Here is a 22,225-nt window from a genome sequence, read left to right as displayed (position 1 = left end):
TGCCATTGTTTGATTCTGTCAGTCATTTTAATTTTAGCCAATCATGAGTGTGTGAAGTATTGATTCTAAAAAGTATTGATTCTTAACACATCATTGACAGATAGTGATAGAATAATCTGGAGAATTATAACTAGTTGAATAATCATATCTTAGGAACGACAATCAAAGGATCACCTTTGATTCTCTCACCTACTAACTGCATGACCTGGGGCAAGTTACCCAAGTCTCTGTTTCTTTTTTTTGTGAAATGGTCTCATCATGGACCCCCTCATAGGTTTGTTATGCAGATTAAATGAAAATATCTATAAGAGTCTTAAAAGGGCTCCTGTCACGTATCATTCACTCAATACATCTTAAATAAAATCATTCCATTTTCCATTTGTAATTTTGGGGCAATGGCTATGAGGAGACTGAGCGGTCAGGACACACAGGAGGACCAGTCATAAGAACATGAAACCCTAGGTCAATCTGGAAGGGCAAAGAAAGATAATATTTGATGGACATATTTTTAGTACATAGAGAAGAAGGAAAAGCTTCAGAAGATGAAGAGGTGACCAGAGCAGGGTCTGCCAGGTGAACTACACACTATAAACAGGGAAGAAGTAAAAGAGACATGTATTTAAAAGAAATTAGCAAACGAAGAGAGACTAGATGTAATACAGAATAAGACGGAAGTGGAAATGTGTGTAAAGCAGATTCCGACTTCGAGGAATATTGCCTTCTTTTTTTTTTTTTGCGTACGCGGGCCTCTCACTGTTGTGGCCTCTCCCGTTGTGGAGCACAGGCTCTGGACGCGCAGGCTCAGCGGCCATGGCTCACGGGCCCAGCCGCTCCGCGGCACGTGGGATCTTCCCGGACCGGGGCACGAACCCGTGTCCCCTGCATCGGCAGGCGGACTCTCAACCACTGAGCCACCAGGGAAGCCCAATATTGCCTTCTTGACTGGAGTCGTGGGGACCCCTGTAGTAGATCTTTCTCCGAGTGGGAGCAGGTTCTTTGGCAGTGGACAGTCAGTAAGTATTTCCTTGGAGACATTTATTTTATGCTACACTAGAATTCCAGAAGGCCCTGTTCTTGACCTTCTATTGATGAACAATTTTATTATTGCCTGGATGAAAATAGAAGCAACGCTAATCAAATCTCTCAATCTGATAGGAGAGTTAAAATGTTTGGTATCAGAATTTAGATTCAAAAGTTTGAACAGATTGAAACCTGTACCATACTCTGATAGGGCAATTTTTTTTTTAAAGCAAACAAATAAAAATCGACTGCATTTACATGGCCTTGCTGCATTTAAAAAATAAAGGAGGAGAGAAAAGTTGGTTGAGTGTAGCATTATGACCCTAACTACCAAAAAAGTAATATCTTCAACTATGTTTATAGAATTATATTATTCATATCATAACATAGTATCGTGTTTACTTTGGATAATTATATTTTAAGGAGGATTTTGAAGCAAAGAGTATATTAAAAAAATAAATTAGACACAGACTTCTTTTTATCTGAGAAGCAGTTGATGAGATTTAGAAGGATATGGTGGCATTAGTGGGTCCAATTAGGTCAGAAGAGAAACAAACAAACAAACAAATAACCAACAGGAACAACAAAATTTAAGAACTTGTCATGTAGAAAAGATGTTTGATTTCCTATGGGCTAAGATGTATGAGTAGATCCAAAGTATGTACATTTTGGGGAAGGTGATTTAGCTAAAAGTGGCAGAACCTGAACTCCCTTTTCCCTCTCCATCCCATTTTTACTTCTTTCATAGCACTTGTCAAACTCTATTGTAACAGGTACTTTTCTGTCCATCTTACTGAGTTCTTTGAGGAAAGAGATTATGTTTTGTTGTCTCGTTCATCCATAACAAACATCAGGCCTGGTACATATGCTTGAGGGATGCGTGTTAAATGGAGAGGTATAGATTATTTAATAGAGACATCCAAAAGCCTGACTAGACACATTTGCAGGTAGAATGTACCCTATTCCTGGCAATCAACCCACAATTGAGAAGGCAAATGATATTGATAGTTTAGAGAGAATTTCTTTTTGTATTAACTGGGAGTTAGTTCTAGAAGCTCTCTACGCTAAGTCTCCATGTCAATTCCATGACGAATCAATGAATGAGATATGGCTGTTTAATTATAAATACTTCATATGTGAATAAATTTTCACAGGTTCACAAGAATTCAAAAATGATAACAATAAGATTGAAAAACTAGGAATATCAGTAGTGCCTCCTGCAGCTAGGCCAGAATCTGTGACTAACTCGGCACAGAAGCATTTAATATCCTGCAAGTGATAATAGATTTTGCTAGGGTATGAATCACTCATTTTGTTTTTCTGGAATGTCAGTTTCTGCTATGTTTTTGAAAACCATATGTCATTATCAAAAGAATCATACCTCAAGTTTCAGGCTCTTTCAGTACTGAATATGATTGATTATTCTGAAATTTTTAAATGACTTAAACCATAATCATTCATCTCTATTCCTTAAAAACATTTTGCCTGACTATGGACAGAGGTATTAAATGAGGCTCATTAAGACCCCCTTTCATACTGGCAGAAGTAAAGTTCGCACTGTGACATTTAGTAGATAAAATGAGGAGAGCCGGGTGTTTCAAAGACAAAAAGGATCCCTAGCCTTTTCACTTTAATTATGGTTGTCATCTTTTATCTGCTTTTGTTTTCTACCATCAGTTTAATGAAATATTATATAAATGACTTTATCTTGTACTGAAATCCATGCATCAGTTTTCACTGGCTACTTACTTTATAAAAATGCAGTCTCCTTGTCTTTGTTGTTGCTGTTTATGTTTTTTCCTCAGAGTTTTGGACCACTGCCTTAAATATTTAAAGTTTTTAACAAAAACATTCTACAAATAAATGAATCAAGTAATTGAAACTCCAACATCTATTTTTTCACACCTGTACTAAGAATAAAATGAAACGATTTCCAAAATATACTGTAAGTTACTTATAAAAATACAAGCTTTCATTATGGAACCTGAGACACTGAGTTTGTTGAATGACAGACAATTATTATTTTGCTCTAAAAAGCTGATTTATAAGTAATTTAAAAATCATAGAATAGGAAGAAAAAGTAGATAGAATCAAACAAAATTACTTTAAGTTCAAAAAATAAAAATGTAAGAAAACAGAAAACAAAACAGTATCTCAAACCAAAACAGAGATTATACCATTAAAATGGAATAAGATGATGTCTTACAAGTATTTCAGGAGCGAGAAGATTCTGGGGTCCAGACTGTCTAGCTAGCAGCAGATGGGAAATTTACACCCACTTCAACTGGGGTGTAACTTTTTCTCTACTGTGCATTTTGAAAAATATAAACTTCTATCACTAACTCAAGGGCCTTTCCTCATAATGCTTATTATGCATTTCAAAGTCTTTCTCTTTTGGGACAATGTTGGTATGATATTCACAATATTTTGTCCTAAACTACAGCGTGCATAAAAGTTAGGGAGAACCTATGTCCCAGTTTTTTGGGGAAAGGTCCTGTTTATGCCTTGTGGCCAAGCACATTTATTATTTTCAGCTCCATTTCACTCCCTAATGTGTCCCAGTTGGGTGAAAAATCCACGGTCACCCTACTTATGGATTACCAGTTGAATTCCAGTTACTCCAGTAACCCATAGCTTGGGGCCTTATTCCTCAAAAAGCAGTCCTTGGACTAACAGCAAGAGCGCAATCTCTTGCTAGACTCTCAGGCCCCAGCCCAGATCGCTGAGTCAGAATCTGCATTTTTAACAAGATCCCCAGGTGATACATATGGACAATAAAATTTAAGAAGCACTACCCTAGAAAAACAAGCTGATCTGACATTAGCTTCAGGACAGTTAGTTTTTGTAAAATATTGTAAATATCTATATAGAAAATACCAAGCAAAACAGAAAGTTGACTAAAACAAAGAAAAAAATGTCAAATTTTTTTCCCACCTCTCATTTTCAATTAGATTGCTTCCTTCATTTGCAATTAGATTGGTAATTAACATAGCATTAAAAAACTTCTCTCTATATCTTTACAATCCTACTTTGTTTTCATTTTAATAGCTTAATATATCAAAAATGCAACTGAATCATATGTTTATCTATATACAAGTTTATTAGATTATTAGGAACCTAAAATCTATGTTACCTACTCATGGTAAGAAAGAACATAATTAGCATCCATGATGTCCCCCAAATTCTCTGTAAATTTCTCTTGGAGGTAACTGCTTTTCTGAATTTGTAATAATCAACTTCTCACCTTTCTTTATAGTTTCAACAAGCATGTATGGATTCCCAAATTATATAATTCAATTAGCCTGGTTTGAAACTTCATATGAATGAAATCACACTGCCTGTATACATGCTTTTTGCCTTTTTTTCCATCCAACATTAAGTCTCTGAGATTAATACATGATGCTACAGGTGATTATGAGTGTTTATTTCATCCCATATAATTTTCTATTATATAAATATGCAACAGTTTATAAATTCATTCTATTATTTATGGATTTGTGGTTTGGTTTTTTGTCAGTTCTTGTGTACTAAAAACAATGCTGCCCAAAGTATTTTTATAATTGTATCAAGGTGCAAATATTAAAAAAAAAACTATCTTTAAGATATATATCAAGAATTAAAATGTAGCTTTGTAGGATATGTGTATCTTTACTTTTACTAAATAATGACAATCTATTCTTCCAATTGTTTATATGAATTTATAGTCCCACCATTAGTGCATTTGTGTTACTTTTTTCATTCCCATGCTTGCCAATTTTGCTAATGTTAGCGAACCAAACTTGGGTCCACTCACCCATGCAGAGTAAAGCCAATCTACTGACACCGGACTGTAGTGAAGGAAAGTGCTGTGTTTATCGTAGGGCTCCGTACAATTATTCCAGGGACTGCTAGTGCTCAAAAGGACTGAACTCCCCGATGGGTTTCAGGAAAACACTTCTAAAGGCCAGATGGTGGAGGGGGTCGTGGGGCACAGTCTATGTGACCAGCTTGTACACAATTCTGTAACTGGTTGATGGTGAGGTAACAGGACAGTGTCACAGGGGTTACCATTATCAGTCGTTAGGCTCCAATAGGCCCTGGGGCTATGTGCTCATGGTCATCTAGTAGTTATTATCTTCCATTTGGTGGGGTTTCCACCTCTGTAAAACAACTCAGGAAATGTGCATCAAATACTATTATCTAGATTCTTTAGAGAGGAGCTAAAGCAGAGGATGTGGAGGAAGGGTTTGTTCTGTGAAGGCCCCAGACGGTCCTGCTTTGTTACACTAATTTTTAGACTTTTCACTTTAGCCCATCTATCAGATGTGTTTTTAATTCTCATATCCGTGAACAATTCAACATGGTTGAGCATGGGTTCTTGTGGGTTCAGAACATTTGAATAGTTTTCTTTGTAAACTCTAGTCAAGTTAGTCCATTTCTCTTGTCTTTTTACTCCCTTTATGGTATGTGTTAATGACAAGAAGTCCCTCATTTTACGTAGTTGCATTTATCAATTTTTTCTTTAACATTAGCATTTTCCATATGTTCAAACGTCCTTTCATATCTTGAAGTCACAATCCATTTACTTATATTTAATTTGTATGAAACATTTATAGTTTTGACTTCTACATTTAAGTCTTCAAACCACAAGAATTATTTTTCATGTGGTGTCAGATGTGGACCTTCAATTTTATTGACTTCATTTATTTGGTGTATTTCATTTTGGTTTTCATGAATCAAGTATCCAAATCCGAGTAGATCTGTTTTAGAGTACCCTATTCCATTCCATCAGATATTTGCCGATCCTACTAGAAATGCCAAGCTGTCTTAATTACTGTAAGTATGATATCTTTGCATAGGTACATATAGTTAAGTGCTTGAGCAAAGTCTTCCGTTTTCTTTTTTTTCAGTGGTATCTTGGCCATTGAAATATAAATTTTAGAACCAACTTATCAAGTGCCTAAAAATAAATCTGTCTGTATTTTAACTTGGAATGCCTTAAATACACACATCACTTTTTGTTGTGTTTAAACCATGAACATGGCATATCTTTCTATTTATGTGCCTCAATATTTGTTTATGCAAACTTTATCATTTTTTCTCAGAGGTCTTACACATCTTCTATTAGATTTGTTTCTATGTAGTTCATTTTTGGTGTTACTGTAAATTGAATCCTTTTATTTTACTTTATAACAGAATTTCAGTGATATTTAAAAATATAATTGATTTGCATATGTTAATTTTGTATATGGCTATCCATCTAACCCTTTTATTAATTCTAATAATTTAAGGTAGGCTTTTTGAGATTTTCTGTTCATACAATGATATCATTGGCAATTAGTGACTATTCTCATCCTTTGCAATCTTTTTGCATCAGATTTCTTGGTATTTGCCTTTTTTCCTGAATGACATCACTCAAAACTGTTTAAAAAACATGGTGATGGGGCCATTCTTTTTTTATTCTGGATCTCAAAAAGAAAGATTTCAAGATTTTATCAGTGTAATCTCAAAGGGAAAGAGTTCGATGTTTCACGGATATGATACCTCTTGCAGAGTTTCTTGTAAATAACGGGAAATTCTCTTCTGTTATCCATTTTTAAAATTTTCATCCTAAATTGATGTCTTTCATCTATTGAAATGGTTAATTTCACTTTTTCCCTAATATGAGAGTGAAATAAAAGCTATTAATTCATTTTCTGATGTTAAATGTTACACTTCCGTAGCAAACCACTTCTTGATCATGATATAATTTTTATATATTTCTGAATTATGTTTGATAATATGTTATAATTTTAAGTATATTTATATGTGACACTGACGTGCATATTTCCTTTTTTCATAATTTTGTTGTCAGATTTTGCTAACAAGGTTATAAAAACCTCCAAAAATAAATTGGGAAACTCATTTTTTGCCTGTTTCTAACTATTCTTCTGACTGGTGTATGGGGATTTCTTTGTGGGCAGAGCTTCTGCTACTGCTATAATTTCTTTAGTGGATCTAAAGCATTATTTGGGTATTCCATCACTTGAATCATTTTTAGTAATTCTATTTTTTCTGGGTATTTTCTAATATTCTCAATTTTCAATACTTTGGAATAAAAGTGTTAATTATCTCATATTATCATAATATTACATCTATTTATGTGCTCCTTTTTTATTCCTATCATTTATTTGAGCCACCTTCTTCCCCTCCTCATTAGTCAGATTAAAGATCTGTCAGTCTTACCTGTCTTTTCAGATTGCCAACTTTGGGTTTTTTTTCTCCTGTTTTTTTTAAAGTGTATATTATACAAATATCTAAAGCTCAGGACATGAATTAAAATAACCCTGTATCAACAGCAATTTATGTCTCTGTTGTTCTCAACTTGTCAGGTGTGCGAGTATTTCTTAGTTTGTAAAAATGATAGTAGGTAAAAGATAAAAATGTATTAAAAGTTGGAAAGGCAATTAAATTGTCAAATAATGGTATCTTAAGAAATTAGTCTCTCTCAACCAGCTGCAGGTTCCAGAAATATGTAAAGATCTATAAACCATTTTTTAATCCTTAAAGTATGGATTTTAAAATATTTTTTGTATTGCAGACTTCAAGAGTCCATTTTATTTCATCCAACTACAATTTATTTGCTGTGTAATCTACACTGTGTATATTGTAGCAGCACCATGTAATGAGTTCACCAAAATGTTTTTATTTTGCTTCTATACATATATTTAAGTCACATACCCAAGGCCCCTTTTAATCAAGGGAGGCTATTTGACTAGTTCTGGCCAATAGGATGTGTATGTAATTTCTGTATGTTAAACCTATGTTTGGTCTCTAAGGCTCTTAAGAAACTTTCCACACATTCTTTCTTTCTTATTAATGCAGCTGGATGCAAAGGATTTCAGTATTTTGGAAACATGTGATGGTAGGATCCCAGATTCCTGAGTCACACGTTGGAGGAGATCTGGCTTGATGATCTGTTCAAACTGCTTTGACCTGTAATGTGATGCAGATACAAACCTTTACTGAGATAAACCACTGATACTTCAAAATGGAATTGTTACCCTCCTATGTCCCATCATTACCTATACAGTAATCGCTACGTTGAATTGGGACACTGCTATTGGGAAAAAAGTAAAATACATAGCATTTGTTATAGCCAACATATAAGATAAAATATACGGTATTAGTCACGTGGAGGTGGTAAGTAAAAAGATGTATCAGAACAGATGGCTGGATATTTATTCATCTTATATTGCTGCAAAACATTTAATAAAACTCTTACCTGTTATAACAACTTGGAAGGTAAATAACGTCCCTGCTCTGTAGCTTAGGGGGAAAATTCGGGAAACAGTGCCATAATAGCGTGTAATGCTTTTTGCTAGGTGCTTTTGGCAAGGTATTGAAAGGAAGAGGAAATGAGCTTGGTAAAAAATTAGCTGCTTTGAAATCAGAACAGAAAGGCAATGGAAAAGTTCCAGAAAATAAGGGCCTTGCATATTTTGAAAAAGATTACTTTTATCCCCAAAAAGGTTAAAAAAAAGGAACTTAAAAGACCTTGATTCCACATATAAGCGATATCACATGATATTTGTCTTTCTCTGTCTGACTTCACTTTGCTGCACACCTGAAACTAACACAAACTTGTGAAGCAACTATACCCCAATAAAACTTAAAAAGACCTTGAATGTCCAGGGCTAATAAAATTTCTCAATTGTATAAGTTATTCAGAGTAAATATTAGATCAAGGTGGTGGCCAGATCACCTCAAAATAGTCACCAGATCAGTTGCTGTTCCAGATCACCTCAAAATAGTCACCCTTAAGTTTAAAGAGTGATCCTTGTGCTAGGAAGCTTAGAAATAAGCCAGATACACTGTACTGGTTATTTAACTGGATGATTGATTATCATCCTGCTTAGTTCAGTAATAAATTCCTGTCTATTAGCACATAGAACTAGTCTCCCCCTTCATTTTCTGGTTCTGACTCCTATGGATACTAATTCATTCCTTCAGCTGACACTTTACTAATCTAATCATAGATTCAATCTAAGATGTCAAACATCAGAAAAACAGCCGTTCTAGGAAGACATTGAATATGAAAAGGTGACATAATATTGGGAGAGAAGGGAAGGGATTATGTGATGGGGGCTGGGTAGTGTAGAAGTGCTAAATCTTGATCTCAACAATAAGAATTAAGTGGATGATATTTAATATAGAAAACTAGGAAATAAGATTATGAGGAAATTATTTAGAATTATGGAGGTGAAGCCAGGAAAAAATGGAAACATTAGAAAGAGCTTTTTGGGGGGAAATCAGAAGTAGAGTATGGAACAGTTGATATTTATTATAATACAGGTACAATTGCAGTTTTAAACTATGTACTTTATTTTGAAAACAAATAAATAAGTAAATAAATAAAATAACAAAAACAAAGTGGAAGTATTTTGCATGTGCGCAGGATTTTAAAAAGTTCCGTGAGCAAGGATTACGGTGGAGCCATTTGGACACATTGAAGAATGTGAGTTTGGACTATGTCATGAAGAGCTTAGTGTACGATACTGTGTTTTGATTCTATCTTGAGGGGGATTGGACATTAATGAAGGATTTCAATTTAAACAAGATTAAATTTGCATTTTTAAAAAGGTCACTGCGTCACTCCTTTTCATTTATTCTCCTCGCCACACTGTAGCCGAAGCCTTGCTAACTTGCCACAAGTACTGGAAAAACCTTGAGTCTGTCTAAATTCAGAGACTTGGCAAACTTACTCTGTAAAAGGTCAGACAGTAAATATTTAAGGATTTGGGAGCCACATATAATCTTTGTCACATACTCTCCCCCAATCCCACCCCGCCCATAATTCTTTAAAATCATTCTTAGCTCACTGGCCCTACAAAAACAAGCCACATGCAACATTTGGCCCTTGGGGTGGAGTTTGCTGACCCCTGATCTAATTCATACTTCACCATACATATCAAAGCAGATTTAACAGTTATTTAGTTGGTGCTATTGATAAATATATCTTACATTCTATTGTTTTCACATCACATTGCCTTTTGGGGCTTTTCACTGCCTTTTGGGAATTGGGTCTCCCTGTCATTCATCCAGGTAAAGCACAGATTCCTTATTGGAAGCTTCAGAGCACTTTATAAACCAGTTTCCTTACCCCAGTTTCTTACTTTGCCTTTTCCCAATGGTTCCCAAAGCAGCTCCACATGCCATAAGCTACCTGCATAGAATCACCTGGCGTGCTTACCACAGTACAGCTTCCTGGGCCCAGCTAAACACATGAAAGCAGCTTTAGGCTCATGATTATTTTTAAAAGGCTCCTTAAGTGATTCTAATATACTTCCTGTTTTGAAAGCACTGTATCCTATCAATGCATTTACCTCAGTCCAACCTCTGAGTACAATATCCTCCCTGCAGGCATTCTCTTGGCATTCACAACAGGTCTTCCTAACAAATTCTGTCCCCATTAGTATGGAGCAAGTTATAAACATGCTCAATTGTATCTCATCTCACCATCTGACTCTCTTTTACATGTATATATTATTGTGTGTGTGTGTTTTATGTAAAGAGAGTTTCAGGCCCATGTGCAGAAATAAGGCTCATTGCAAATTATTCTGTGATTAGGGATGATGGCGTCTACCCAAGTATAGAAGAAAACCTGCTTTAAAATAACGGAGTAAAAATAAATCTCTCTGATTCTGGCAAAACGGTAGACCAGGATAGCCAGAATCTTTCCCCATATAAATAACAAAGGATTCTGGAAAAAGCAAATATATGATTTTCAATAATAGTTCAAGCTCACAATAAAAGAAAGCAAATGTGTAGGGTCCAGAAATGAAGAGGAAACCGAAGGACCTGGTAGGAGCAGAAAGTGACGGCCCTGGCGGGCCTGGAGGATCATTAGGCCACCAGGAGAAGAGGCGGTAGATGACGAATGGCATGACATAGCTAAGAATTATAGGCCACAACACTAGTGAGAGGGGGCTAATACACTCTATCTTCTTATTCAGAGAGATGACGGTAAATATGCCTCCCTCTAGCCCTAGGTGAGAATATTTCTCTCCTATGAAAAACAAAACTCTTAATCTATTTGAGGCCAGAATTTACACTAATTGCACAATATAGGAAAGCTCAAACTGAGAAATGAACATAAATTTGTCAAGGGCCAGAGCCTCTGACAAAAACAAAGGGAAAAAAAAAAACTATTTGGAAAGAAACTTCAACAACTCATGCTGCATAGGAATTCTACAATGCAAGAAAGAACCTATGTCAGACATAAGATGGGATCATTTAAAAATATTGCAAATAAGAGAGGAAACAATCCATTGTAAACAAAGGTAGTAGTTACTGCAAAGAGAAATGTGTTCCCCCAAAGTTTGAGATGTTGAAACTTCAATCTCAAGGAGATTAAAACATAATTACCTTTAAAATGATTGGAGAAATACAAAGTAAGGATCCCCTAAGTAAGTAATACAGCAGTGTGAAAATAAAACAAAGAGACAGATAAGAAACTTGGAGAACATATAGAAATTAAAAACTAATAGTTGAGCAGCAATTGAAAAATCACCCCAAATCAGCACAGAGAGTTAAGAAGATGGGAAAGGAAACATAAAATATAGAAAGACAATCTGTAACTTGTCTATAAAAGAAGTTTCAGAGAAAAAGAATAGAAACAATGGAAGAGAAACAGTATTTAAAAATATTTTCAGAACTGAGGAAAGATCTTAAAATCTTAAAAGATCTTAAAATTTAAAAATGCTCCAAATTTTGAGCAGAATAAAAAAATATAGTTGATCACATGGTAGTAAAAGCAGAACACTACAGACAAGTAAATAAGGCTAAAAAGCACCCAGAAAGAAATGAGACTACCTACAAAACAACAATTAGATTAATGAAGGTCTTGATAGCAACAGGAGAGAACAGAAAAACATGGCGTGCTATTTCCATGCTGTGGGAGAAGGTAAGTAAACTATCATTGAAAAGTGACAGTAAACTACATACAATTTTGAGGAATGAAGCAGAGATTTTAAAAGAAAAATGGAATCATATGATTTTCATGAAAAACTTACCAAATATATACTTCAGGAAGAAAGACGTTTGAACCCAGAAATCAGTAAGATGTAAGAAACTATATATATATACACACACACACATATATATATATATATATACACATACATATACAGATACACACATATGCATGTATATATATGGTGTGTATGTGTATATACATATATACTGCCAAGAATGGATTCCAAAATTCAATAAGGCAAATAACACTGATTAATTTGAAGAGTCTTTAAAACTGGTAAATACTAGAAAATAATAACAAGAAACTGTAAGATAATTGTTAGCCTTTAATGCTGATATAATGGTCAAACTATTTAATAACTAGTTTAAAAATTTAACTAATTTAAAAGCAGCAAAATGGGGCTTCCCTGGTGGCTCAGTGGTTAAGAATCCGCCTGCCAATGCAGGGGACACGGGTTCGAGCCCTTTTCCAGGAAGATCCCACATGCCGTGGAGCAACTAAGCCAGTGCGCCACAACTACTGAGCCTGTGCTCTAGAGCCCGCGAGCCACAACTAATGAAGCCCCACGCCTAGAGCCTGTGCTCCGCAACAAGAGAAGCCACTGCAATGAGAAGCCAGTGCACCACGACAAAGAGTAGCCCCTGCTCGCCGCAACTAGAGAAAGTCTGCACGCAGCAACGAAGATCCAATGCAGCCAAAAGTAAATAAAATAAAATAAGTAAATAAAAAACACAGCAAAATGTGAATGTTGATTCCATTCCTGCATGATTTCTTTTAAGGAACAACACTGACCTTTGCAAAACCCTCCTCTCTGAGTTAAATCGACAGTTATTACATGCTAAATAATTTCAAGAAAAAAAAAACTTCTCTGAAAATCAATGACACTGTTCATGCCACTGCTTCCTCTCTCTGCTTCTGCTGAACTGCAAATACATAAAGATAAATAAAGAAGTCCTAAAAGCCCAGAAAGAAACAAGAGATTACTTGTAAAACAACAATTAGACTGACGGAAGACTTCATCAGTTTTATAACACTTATAATACTGCCTGAGATCTTTATATAATCACTATCTCTATTTTTGACCAAGTCTTGAGAACCATGGATTGGACTCTCACTTAATTCGTCAGGTCAGATGACATGTGGCATGAGAGGAAACCTGAGACTATGGCTCTATTGCTGGGCCGCCAATGACAGCTCTGTCACCCAGTGAGAAATGACTAATCAGAGTTTCAGTTTCTTCACCTTTAAAATGAAGGTGATGAACATCATGTCCCTCTAACAAGTCAGTACGCATTTTATCACAAGAAGAAAAAAATTGTAACTATATGTGCTGATGGGTGTTAAGTAGACTTACTGTGGTGAGCATTTCTCAGTATATATAAATGTCATATCATTATGTTGTATGTCTTAAACTAGTATAATCTTGTGTCAATTATATCTCAATAAAAAACTAGTAAGTTGAATTCAGTAAAGACGTGTTTTTTATGATACATTTTGACCACATATGATTTTCCCCAGATACAATAACACAAAATTACTTGACTTTTTAAATAGTAGAACTTAGCAAATATGTATTATAAATAATTAGAAATAATTAGTACTATGAATAATATTCATATATTGTATAAATAACAAATATGTATCCTAAATTGTGAAAATGATGAATATGTTGTGAATATTCTGATGTATTCATTTTTAAAGCCACATATTTCAAGAGTTTTTATACTTTCATAAAACCTCAGAATTATATAGCTGTATCATATAATTGGGTGGGAGGAATGAATCAAGAATTTAATGTTAAAAATTACATGTGGCCAAGATTTTATGAGTTGAATAAAAGACATAAGCTGACTGCCACATTAATGCCAAGATAATCAGGAAGGAAAAAGAAAACGACTTTGTAAGCATCTGGTAGATTTTGTGCTAACCAGAGAAGAAAATATACTTTGGGAATTATTTCTATTATTATGTTCCGATCTAAACAATTCTAAAATGTAGAATATTAACCCCAGTTGTCTGTGTCTTCTTTAATTTTTAATGACTTGAATGATAAATGGTAGATTCATAGTGTGAGGGTTTTGAAACTTCTTTGGGTTACAAGCTTATACAAAGATAGCTGACCACTTAGATTGTTCAAACAAGGGGAATTTCAAAACTCCTATAAATTAAAAAGCCACAGAATAAAACAGTTGATAATAAACTAGAGAAAATCTCTGACATTCAAAATTCACAATCCAATATATAGGAGAGCAGATTTCAGTAAGTAGTTCTATACCATTGATAGTTGAGAACAAGTCATGGAGGCAGTGACTGAGCCTTGCTTTCAACATCTTGATTTCCACAAGAAGCGAAAATACCACAGACAGAATGGTCATCTGTTATAGATTTTCACCTTTGATTTTTACCTACAATATCTTCCCTTGCTGTTGAAATGGTCCATTTTTTAAATGTGGAAATCCATCCAATAACATTTTAACACATGTGATCTGAGTTGGATGAGACTGATGTCTCAAAGGAACCATTCCATTCTAACCAGTCTGCTTCTCATACTTTTCATTTTTATCTATGCTAACCATTCAAAAATACCAGTAGTAAGAAGTTTTAAAAGTTATGTGATCAGATTTGATCAAACGAGCAACACAATTACAGTCCCAATAACACTTGGTTCATACTAAATTTTAAATATATATGTGAAAACTATATACTTTGGTAAGGATAACACTGTACTAATTGATTAGCTGGTCACCTACCTTACATGAATAACCTTTTATGAGCCCAATACTGACTATCAGAATTACGTAAACACCCACAGTTCTCACTTACATGAACTTGAGAATATTGAAATGCTACAGAGGTATTCATTTCTCTGTGCCCCATGATGTTTTGTCTATAATTCTTTTATTGCTCTTCTTATTATAATAGTTTATTAGTTTATAAATATTTCCTTCTACAATATTGCATACTCACTGAAATCACAGAATATGTAATATTCATCTTCGTGTTTCTTGAAGTCTTTATGTTCCCAATGCATTCTAAATGCTCTGTCAATGTTTGCTGGATGAAAATAAAATAGGAAAAATTATACAATAGTTATAGAATGAATGAAATGTCCTCCTATAGAATAGATAAAATCTCATTACCCGTTTCAACACTTTAGCTTAAATGTGAGCTCTTTATGGAGTAGAACCACAGAGCAAGTGGACATAATGATGTTGGTTCCACAGGCTATTAGTGTAGGACACCCTCCCTTAGTGCTAGGAGCACAACAAAAAGAATATAGGAATGGAATTGAAAGTTGCCAAGAAAAACATATCACTTTGTGCCACAATTTTAACTAGATAGAGCCTGTTGGTTTCCGGAGAAAAAAATGTTTGAAGTTTGCTTTTGCCTTCATGGAGTTCATGTCAAAGGAAAGATACTAATTAATACGTACTACATCTAATATCAGTGAATCATTCAGTATTAATCATATACACAGAAAAATCTGTTGTGTCTGAGGGGACTGTCATATTCATTTGATATCCAGCAATTGTTAGTCATACAAAGGTAGCATTAAATATGAGAAATGACAAGACAGTGAAATTGGAAGGAAATTAAGCATTTCATGAACAAGAAACTGACTCAGTAGTGAGTTATAACCAGTGGAAAGAAAGTTGTTTTTTTTTTTTTCCAAAACAAATCTGGTAAAATGATTCTGCTGTATATGAACTTTTCCTGCATTTTTCCCATTTTAGAGTGAGATTCAGCTTAGAAATTTCCAGGCCAGCACCAAATGTTCTCTGAGACACAGGATTTTCTGACAAAGAGTACTTCTGAATGACTCTGTCATTACTCTTTACTACACAAGAATACCCTTCCCTTCCTATAAAACTTGTCTCAAACTCTTTTATGAAATCTTCCATAATTGATTCCATAATACATTTTTTTCATTCATAGGATAATACTGTTATCTTTTTAGTGGTAAATTTTGTACATACTTTTATCTAACTCAGTCATTTGGTACTTATGTACAGGTTTCCCTGTCTGAATTTCCCATCGAATGATAGGGCTTAAAACATACGTTTACTTCAAAGTCAAGATATTAAAATAAAAAAGCACAATAACTGTCAATATCTTAACACCCTCAACCAACTACCATGACCACGCCCCATTCTCTGCTTCATCATATCCACATGGGAGAGCCAGTCATTCATTACCTTGTTTAACTTGAGCAGGCTGGCCTGCTGTTAAATAATCTTAGTTTTTACAATAATGAACTTAACAGATGCATAAAAGCAGAAGCAATGGAAATACGAAATTTCTAGAATCTTCTGGTCTATATCCCATGAGGTTAGTTCGAGAGCAGAATTTGGAGTAAAAAGAAGTAAAAGGTGGCAGGAACCAGCACTGACTAAGCCTTTTATGTGTCAGTTTCTATCACAGGAGCCTGACGCCTAAGACATCACTAATCAAGGCAACGATCCAACTAAGGAAGGATGATTTACGTTTTGTGCCTGAGGAAGTTGCGAATTCAAAGGGCCAAGTGCCTTGGACAGAATCACTCAGCTGATACCTGGTACAGCCAGGATTTGCACCCAGTATGGTGTGGTTAGATTAAAAACTCATCTCCATTCAAAACATGTGTGCACCTCACAAAGAGAAATAGTTTAATTTGTATTGCCATTGAGAGAATATAATTGAGACTTTGGGAAGAGAATGAATTAAAAATTAAGGTTTTGTTTTTGTTTTTAGTTATAAATATCACTTACAGATATTTTTCACTAGAAATTTCCCAGCCAAAGGTTTTAGAAATGGTAACAATTATTTGCTTTACCAAACACATATCAAATTTCTCTGGGCTTGCTCTTGGTTTACATTTTAATGGAAATTTAATTCATTCAAAAACAAACACTGTTGTAAATCTGAATTACAATTAATCACTAATTTTCTTTACAGCCTGTCATACTTTTAGAATTTGGTTTGATTTAGCTGTTTGGGGGTGGGTTTTTTTTTTTTTTTTTTTTTTTGCAAATAACCAGAGAAAAATATAGAAAATGTAATTGAATCAGCGTTGCTTTCATATCTGTCACCTAAACTACCCTACAACTCTTAGAAAAGAGCTCAGCAACAAGATAACATGAGGGATAAACACCCCAGTATTCCATACTGAAGACAAATCTTAGAGCCAACATACAACATTTGTTCTTTCCATAAATACTTGTATTTATCTAAATTTTAGAAAGAAAAATGCAAATTAATGCAATAACTCTTGTCTCTTAGGCAGATATTTTCAAATGTGTTGTTACACTACCATTTATTCAGTGCCAGAAATAAACTTCAGTGTTAGCAAGCATAAATTAGACCAAGGTCTGTGACCCAGGATCTAGCTATCAAGTAAAACCATAACAAATCATAAAATGTAATCACATATAAACACAATTGTTAGAAACATTCCACACGGACTAAATAAAGACCAATGTGATTCATGTTTTTGTTAGGTAGAACACGGGTAATTTGTGACAATCTTTTAGATACTTTTTTAATGGAGAGAATTTCACAACTGAAAAGAAATTGGTGATTTCTTTTATATATCTCATCCAACATCCTTGTTTCTTTGTGGCTGTTGTTTTTACAGAAGAGAAAGCTGATGTCTGGAGAGGTTTATAATTTGCCTGAGGTTACACAGATTTTTCTGGCAGGGCTGGAACTATAACTTCTTTCCTTCTTATATGTATATTTTTAAGCATATTACAGAAAATAAAGGTAACTTTATAGTTTTTAGTTAAAATATTTTATAACTTTTTTGATTCCTCAGTTTTTAAATGGTGAGGGAAAATTAAAATAAAACTAAAGTCAATTATTCTGCTCTTTGATGCTGAGCTATTCTTCAGTTGGGGATGTAATTGTAGGACCAGATAATCAATGAGGTTGGAATTCAATGAGGTCAAATATACCGAAGAACATTATCTCGAATACTTTGCATATTTGTAAACCAAAGGAAGGGAATACACTATTAAAAAAGGAAACCAAATCGAGTAGTGACTGACATTTGTGACAAAGTGGAGAAGGTGACATAAGAGCGACTCAAAGCTAAACCAAGGTTAAACCATAAGGATAGTAGGGAAAGTGTAGACCTTATGTGGACCCACACTTTCTTCCCTGGTCTTGGATTGAAGAAGAGATATTGGGAGTGATTTATGGGTTGAACTGAGCTGGGCACCTTTACAGTTTTAAGACTTGAATATGCATTTTTTTTTGAACACTATTTAGTGAACACTAGCTGTGCTAGGTACTCCTCTGGATGCTTGGGAAACATCAGTAAAACAACACAGACAAATGTCCCTGCCCTCCTGGAGCTGACATTTTAGCAAAGGCAGACAGTATACATGGCAAATGAGTAAGTTATGTGCTAATACTAAAGATGATTAATACTATGGAGTTAAATAATATAAATTAAATAACTGAATATAAACCAGGCAAGGGGGATGGAGAGGATCAGGGGCAGGAAGCTACTTTCAATGAAAAATAGGGCGGCCGGATTAGACATGATGACAAGTCATATAAAAGCAAAGACCTGAAGGCAGAGAGGTCCACAAGAATCAGAAGAGGTGAGAAGTACAGCCACATAAATCTCTAGAGAAAGGGGACTTAGGCAGTGGGAACACCCAGTGTGTAGGGTCTAAGGTGGAGGTGTTGTGAGTTGCTGGAAAACAGGTGGGGCTGGAGTGGAGTGACAGGTACAGTAGTAGGAGGTGCAGTCAAAGCAGTAGTGACAAGCCTCACAGTGCAGAAACTTGGGGATCATTGTAGAGCCTTGGTTCCTATTCCCAATAGGATGTGGACACCCCTGCAGGTTTGAGCAGAGATGTGACATGCTATGACATTGAGTTTAAAGGTATTTTTTAAATGTGCAAGAAAGGAAGCCAGGGCATGGGTGAGGAAGTTATGGCAGTCATCTGAGTGAGAGGTAATGATGGCTTGAACCAGGGGGAAAGCAACGGAAGTGAAAAAAGTGGGCAGGTTCATGGTATATTTTGAAGGTAGAAGAGATATTTATTTAATCATTTAATTGATTTCATATATACAGCAAATGTGTGAGTCTAACAGACAGTTATTAGAACCAGTCTAACTGGCCACCAATAAAGAGTCTTCAACTGCCTTTAAACAAACAATACATCTCATGGGTGCTCACATAAACAATGTAATCTTTAAATTCAAAGGATTGCAGAACATACATGAATTCTAGAAAATCCTTCGACTGCTCAACTTGTGTTGTGATTTTTTTTTCTCTGCTGTCTCCTCTGGGCATCACTCTGTCACTTATCAAATGTCCTTTCTTATATTTCATCTCTCTCTCCTACCATCTCATTAGATTCAAACTTAAAAGCACTTTTCTTTCTTTCCAAATCCACCGTTCATTCAAAAATCTGCAAAATACATGTGACTGTTTTTCAAAAAAAAAACAAAGAAAAAACACTCAACATTGTCTCCCCATTTAATTGTTAGCCAACTAATCTTTCTGTAGTAATTAAACTTCTTGAAACAGTGCTCTATGCTGAATCTTTTTTATTCTTCACGTACTCTTTATTCCTCAAGCCATTTTAATATTGCCACCACAGAGACAGGTCTATCTGGACTTTTCTTAACATAGTGAATGATAATTTACTTTTGCTAAATCAAATAACTCCTTTTATGCTCTCATTATTTAGTGCATTTTTTTGTCCCTAATTAAACTTTCCAAATTGCAGTTCAAATTAATGTTTGTGAATTCTTCTGAGATCTATTTAATACTCTTCTTCTTTTTTTTTTTTTTTTTGCAGTACGCGTGCCTCTCACTGTTGTGGCCTCTTCCGTTGCGGAGCACAGGCTCCAGACGCGCAGGCTCAGCGGCCATGGCTCACGGGCTCAGCCACTCCGCGGCATGTGGCATCTTCCCAGACCAGGGCACGAACCCGTGTCCCCTGCAACGGCAGGCGGACTCTCAACCACTGCGCCACCAGGGAAGCCCTAATACTCTTCTTTTGTCTCTTTCACTAGCATTGCTTCTTTCTAAGTCATGAAGTACTTTAATGCCAGTCTTCCTCTCCCACCAGGAATCTCTCTTTTCTCCTCTCCTTATCCTCTTTTTTTTTTTTTCCTCTTCTCTTCGGTGTTTTACTTATAAATACAGACTCCTCCAAGAAAACCCAAACCATTCCATTGGCTTCATCTTTGGCCTATATGCTGACTAAAACCAAATCCAAGATTGCTCTTAATTAAGACAGATATTTCTTTCTGGACCCAATTTCTGAATTCCCAGAGGCAATTCAAATAAAAGTTGTCCAAAATAAAAACCCATTCCCTCCCTCTCAGCACATTCATATTAATTAAAAACATGTCAACATTTGTGTTTTCTATCTCAATAAAAGACTCCAGTCAGTTACACAAGCTGGTAACTTCCCTCTTATTATTTATCCCAATTTCTTCATAATTGTAATAGTATTAAAAATTGTATATGTCTAGTAAATCCCTTTCTTACCATATATTTTCAGTGTCACTGTCTTTTTTTTGTTCTTCAATATTCTATTGCCTCTATTACCTCAGAAACTCTTGACTTGTATACTTATGTCAACCTTCCTTTCCTGAAAGCTGTTTTTCTTAGTCTGAGTTAGCTCCCTAAAGGATAATACAGACTTACAGTTCAACAGGGCAGATTAAGCGGAGACTTCTATTTTCTCTCGCCCATAAAAATCTCTAAAATCACAGTAAAAAGACATAAAACGTAACAGCCCACAAAATGAAAGGAATGAGAGAAGAGAGAACAATGTGTTATTTAGTTAAGAATACTCAGGGAGATAAAATTTTGATGAGACAAGTTCATTTCTGTCCCAGAGAGAGTAACAGGGACTACATTCACCCTGCAACCTGTTGCAAGCACAAAACAGACAACATATACGAAACGATGATGTATAAGACACTGGACATCAAAGAAGAAGGCACAGTGATCCCCAGGAAAGAGGAAACAAACCAGGTGAGCCCACGATTGTCCCAGTTTAGTGACTGGAGAGTGTACCCAGACTACAGGTCCGGAGGGAGAACCCAGTCAGAACCTGATGGATTCGCTGAGTCGAGATGGAGCTAAGAGTCCAGGGGAATGAGGGAAACTAGACCTCAAAGGACGGAATGCCTGAGAAGAGGAAGCTGCCCGAAACTGGAGAGTCACAGCAGTTCCCAGTCAAGTACCCAGGCGAGTACTGCTTAGTGCACACATGTGAGGAGAGTACTTTGGCCAAGGAAAGAACCACCCAGACAAACTGAAGAACCTAATAATCCATGGGTTATTGGGTGGAGTACACAGAGGAGTCTTTCTTACCTCCGTAGTAGAGAATAATTAGGCCTGGAGCAAACACTAGCTCAACTGATTACAACTGCTGCATTCCAGACCCCAAATCAAGAATATTTATGGAAATAAAAAAACAATCTATCACCTGACAAGGTAAAAGTCACTATGTCTGACACCCAATAAAATAATTATAAATAAATTATCAGGCATGCAATGAAGCAGAAAATTATGATTTGTAATGAGACAATAAATCAATCAACTGGGTACAATTTAGAATGAACACACGTTGGGAGCAGCAGACAAGGATATAAAAACAATTATAACTGTACTCTATGTGTTTAACACAGTAAATGGAGGCAGGAGAAGCAGGGGAGAGTGTGAAGGATGGATTAGACAGTGTCGTGAGGAATCTTTCAATGGTGATGGATGTGTTCATTATTTTGATTGTGGGGATGATCTGGTGATGGATGTGTTCATTATTCTGATTGTGGGGTTGATTTCACAGACGTATAAGTTGTCAAAACATTAAATTTTATACTTTATATATGTGCAGTTTATTATAAGTCAATTACACCTCAGTTAAAATATTGAAGAAATAATTTTTACAAACAAAAAAACAATTGAATGACTTTCTAGGCAATGAGGCAAGATGGAGCTTGTATTACGGGGTGGAGTCATGGTCAAACAGTGCCTGGAATCCCCATCTTGGAGTCCCTCCCTACTGGCAACTGGGCAGAAGGATTGTCCACAGACATTTGGAATGCAGTGTCCCAGTCCTCAGAGTCTAATGGTATAAAAAATTTGCTCTTCATTATCATTCCCTACTAGGGAAGTCAGATGTAATTTGTTTGCTATCACGATAGCCAGAAAATAGAAATAATCTCCCAAAGGGAGTCTGCTGTCACATG

The 22,225-nt window shown here is 35.4% G+C and overlaps 1 long non-coding RNA gene across 1 annotated transcript in view; it reads right to left on the bottom strand.

Moving 5' to 3' along the window:
- Positions 1 to 22,225, bottom strand: part of LOC132593815 (uncharacterized) — a 168,302-nt gene that overhangs the window by 51,882 nt on the left and 94,195 nt on the right. The window contains exon 4 of the long non-coding RNA XR_009559690.1: positions 14,984 to 15,070. This is a non-coding gene — a long non-coding RNA (uncharacterized lncRNA). The remainder of the gene's footprint in view (positions 1 to 14,983; positions 15,071 to 22,225) is intronic.

Source organism: Globicephala melas, chromosome 18 (genome assembly GCF_963455315.2).
Source record: "Globicephala melas chromosome 18, mGloMel1.2, whole genome shotgun sequence".
NCBI classification, from domain to species: Eukaryota; Metazoa; Chordata; class Mammalia; order Artiodactyla; family Delphinidae; genus Globicephala; species Globicephala melas.
This window is presented reverse-complemented; position numbering and strand designations above follow the sequence as displayed.